A 4,599-nucleotide genomic window follows, 5' to 3' on the forward strand; every position below is an offset into this window, starting at 1 on the left:
CCTATGTGCGCTCTATATGACTTCTTAAGGCAAACGAGACAGAAAAAGAACCATGCCTAGAGCGTTCGTTAGAAATAACTCAAACAGCACCACGCACTCTAACATAGAAATATATTAACCGCCATACAATAAGGTTTTTTTTTTGTGTGTGAGCGATTAAAAAATGGTCAGGAATAAAGCCAGGTGACAACGAAGAATACGCAGGCCTGTAAGGGAAGCTTGGGCTGTTCAGTGACTTTGCAACGAGCCATTTCTCTGCTTCAGCCTAACAATGTGCTATGGTGAATTTTTACACTGTAGAGAATCGCGATCCATAATCCAGCGTCTATTATTCGTTATAAAGTAAGTTACAAAGAAAACAACTTCAATTGTCGCTACTTAAAGTATGCGACATTCGGTATGGAAGGAATGGGAAAGAATATTTGCATTATTCAAGTCGTTCTTTTCCCTGAAATATTTTCTTCAAATCCCTATATAAGCTAATACGCTCAAGCAATATTGAAGTTAATAAATCGGCAATGTCGAAGGTTTTTGGTATAAGTATTGTTGCCATGTTTGCCATATTTGCTTTTGTTCTGTGCACAGTGGTCCAACAAAGTGATTCCTCGGCTCTTCTTCCCCATCATAATTTGATAATTGAGGGGAGGATGCTCAAATTCATGAGGACTACCACTACCACCCGTCGAACAACTACAACAAGACGTAAGTCTCAGAAAAAAAGCTGTCATATTATTGAATTGGTCAGACGTACCCATGAAAAATGATTATGCAATGAATACAGAGTCATCGTGGTTTCTTCTTGCACAAAAATAACGCAGCCGCTGGGGAATCCGTTTCTTAAAGAAAGCAAACGACCATTGATCAGTAAATTTTATTCCAGTGAAAAGCGTATCAGGAAGATCCACAGTGAAAAGCGGGCCAGAAAGATGCACCGAATATTCTGGTTCGTTTTCACTGTAATGACATTTATTAAATAATTTTATCGCTGTAGATTGTAGTCAGTTATTATGACCTGTCTATGAGCAGAAATTTGTCCTAGTAGTGTTAATGCTGTACGAAAAAGTGTTCCATTTGTGAGTGCTCCTCAAAATGTCTAAGATTACAGTGAGTTCAAGGAAAGCGTTGAAAGATGGACGCCAAGTTTACACAAAAAGGACTCACATTGGGTCTCGCTGCATAACTTTCGTGAAAACTCTGCTAAGGTCGAGAAGAAACATAAAACATAAGAAGTGAGCGAAAATAGAGTAAAAGATACGCTCAATTCTACACGAAATGTGTTCGCTGGCATTAAATATGCTTTCCCAGTCAGTTCACAAGCACGCCCATCCAACGGCAATGATGAAATAATAATTGGCGAAAGCGGTTCATAACTATGCAGTAATGCTGCTGCATGCTTTCTGCAGTGGAAGCCCGTTACCGATTTTACGCTCCTCAGGAAAAGAAAGATAGCGTAGGATTTTTGAAAGCATTTATTCAGTTATAGATACCAAGGTCTTTGCAAAAACTAAACAGTAACTTGATAAAAGAATTACAGTTAGTATGAGACGATGCCATTGGTTTCTTGAATGTGCATGCCGCGCTGCTGGATATATGCCAGCCGTACAAATTAACAAAGGATTCACGGTACGGCTAGAAGGCAACCGCTATAATTGTATTTATTTGTAAACATGCCACTAAGTGCACATGTATAATCTAGAATTCGTCAGAAATTTATATTCTTATAGTTCAATTTGTTTTAACTATTGCATGTTCCACTGCAATAGTTTGCACCAGCATGTACTTAAAATAATTCAAGCCCGACACAGGATGATTGGTTGTTTAAATCACTGTCAATATATTATAAACAGGAACTCAAGCCAAACGCAATCACAAAGCAGATTCACAAGAATAAATAGCTTACCAAATTTGAATATCTCCGCTTCAAGGGTCTCATTTGAGAGAGTACATACAAATAATTGGATGCGAAAATTGTTCCCAAGCAGCTCTTGCTTTGACACCCAAACAATTACTTCAAATTTTAGATTAGCGAGCAAAAACAACTATAATTTGATGAAATCCTCAAAAAACCAGACCCAACTGACAGTGTCATCATTCCTTTGGATAACGCGGAAAAAGTCCTTTTACGCCATATGCCACGTGTTTTTTATTGTCCTTGCTTGAATTTCCTCATTAAGCTTATAAGTGTGTATCTATAAAAATGTTGGCGACTTTACTTACGTTGGTAATATATTTTGATTTTTAGGCAGTGAAATATATGGTGTATTTCTTCCTGCCGATGTTAACCTTACCTACTATACAAGAGTGGCATAGGGACTTCTTGGTTTTCTTGCCACAGCTGTGATTAGGTCGTGGGTAATATGCAATGACTTTTTCAAAATTTTCATCAACACACAATCATTACAAAAGTAATCGCTGTTATTATAATATTTATGAGATTGTGCAATATTTATTGTTTGTTTAAGGTCGAGAGAGGTTAATCTGAGGAGACAGAAGACAGTGGTCGGTGAAGCCAGGTAAGGCATATTACAGAGAGCAAGGCTAAGGCGTGCCCATAATGCATGGTTTATTGTGCTGGCCGCTAAAATTCTTATCCTAGTGAACTTTTATTAGCTCCCAATAATATATCTTGGTTCGCGAAATCTCGGTTTGAAGCAGTTATTATAAAGGTCGACTTCCAAACGCAGAATCGTTTGCTTCATCCAAGGCGCGCAATCGTTTAGCCATGAAGTGAGGCGAACGAATGTAGGCACGAGCGATGGCATGCACAAACATGATGGAAAGTTCATTTAGAGTGCCGGCGGCGGTTAGAGTTTCATATTGCTGGAACAAGAAACTAAAATTGTAAAGTTTACCAGAAAAGCTAAGATGGCAAAATTTCCACAATTCAAACTGCATGTCAAAGCAATTTATCAAACAAAAATACTTTTTGAGATGTAGGATTTATAGCTAAGGCAGTGCTTAGCATAGCTTAGCATAGCTTAGTTTAGGAAAACACCTAAGAAAGACATGATGAAATATCCAGATCAGATTGGGTACCAAAGGATAAGCTGGTAGAGCCTCTACGTATTTAGACACTCATTCGCCAATTTCTTCAATAAATTCTCATTTAATGTAATTTCTTACAGACGCGTGCGAAAGAAAAATACTTCATAAAATAGATGTGCTTCAGGATGTAAGGTAGAGCATATTCACATAGAAATTTCACAGTGTCAATACATAGTGAAAGGCCACCTAGGAAAACAATCAGTTTGATGGTTTTTATAAATATTTAGGTTCTCGACATGTATGTAGTTCCTAGTTTGTTCGGATCAATGGATTCAAAAACTAGGAAGTATAATTTCTTTGGAAAATATACCAAATGCGCAATAGGAACTTCGTATTCAAAGAGGTGTAAAAGGATGCGTGTATATACGAAGGATATTTCTACAATACTAGAACCCTTCAGAAAAAGTGTGCTGTACGCAACTGGTCACTACAATATCAGTGAAACTATAGTTTTTTCTTGATGTATTTAGTTTGTGCGGGCTAAGTAGACGCAATGTGAGCCACATTTTACCCCAGATAGGCGTGGAGAAGTACTTAAAGTGCTAAGGTAGCTTTCAAAATTACTAACAATAATGAAAAAAGAAGTTCTAATGCCGTGGCTATAAAGTTTCAGTCCGTAATTTGGTGTGAGCTTTTGATAGAATGAAAAGGTACGTTTATTATAGTAAGCAACCGCATGGGTGCGTGGGTGCATAGCGAGAATACAAAAACAAAGAAAGGGGAAGCAGCACATGTGGCAGACCATATGAGGTAATAAGGGACAATTTATCAATATTCTACGAAATTAGAATACAAAGAATATTGTTCTGATTAATGCCATTTATGTTAAAAAAGTGATTGCCACCGTAACTTAGATAAAATATGAATTATAAATAGATCGTATGAACGGCAAATGGTAATACGTATTGCAGATCCTTAATAGATTTGCCATAACCTTCTAGAACTTATTAATTTTATTTTTGTTCTATTCTTTAATGCCAGTAACCTAATATTTTAACTGGTCTCGCAGGTACCTTCACGGAATGCAGGAAAGTGTTGTCGTTGTTCTAATAAATTGTGGGTCGGAACATGACGCTAAATATCAGAAGAAATAAAGATAAGAGAAGAATGAAAAAATGTGCATCCATTATTTGGCATGATATATTTCTCACTGCTTAGACTCGGAGTATGTTTGATGTTTTCTATCGTAGGTTCTTACACTTCGCCTTGTATGTCGATTCTACACATTTTCATTACAATGACTGTTTATTTTCTCAAACGTTGATTGTTGGAGGCCTATACATTGTTATACGTAAAGGGTTTTACTTTCACACATTTCGTTTCTTAGTCCTAAAGTATGTAGGGTTACAAGTGCAACTGCTTAACTGCATGTTTTCTTTGTTATATACGAAGCCGCGTTCTTTAATCAAATTTCAATGTGCGCAATACAATTCAACTGCACTAGCATGCATGAAATGACACTTATTCTGTATTGGTAGTCATAAAGCAGACAATTTAGGGAGCGAGCAACACATACTTAGCAAAGCGTGATAATTATATATCACGATCACTTCA

General features: G+C 37.0%; 1 long non-coding RNA gene across 1 annotated transcript; it reads left to right on the forward strand.

Moving 5' to 3' along the window:
* The first annotated feature begins 403 nt into the window (after window positions 1-403).
* On the forward strand, window positions 404-4,161 carry LOC142589791 (uncharacterized). The gene is made up of 3 exons (XR_012829938.1): window positions 404-702; window positions 2,463-2,513; window positions 4,055-4,161. It is a non-coding gene; the product is annotated as an uncharacterized LOC142589791 (long non-coding RNA).
* The last annotated feature ends 438 nt before the right edge of the window (window positions 4,162-4,599 follow it).

Source organism: Dermacentor variabilis, chromosome 8 (assembly GCF_050947875.1).
Source record: "Dermacentor variabilis isolate Ectoservices chromosome 8, ASM5094787v1, whole genome shotgun sequence".
NCBI lineage: Eukaryota > Metazoa > Arthropoda > Arachnida > Ixodida > Ixodidae > Dermacentor > Dermacentor variabilis.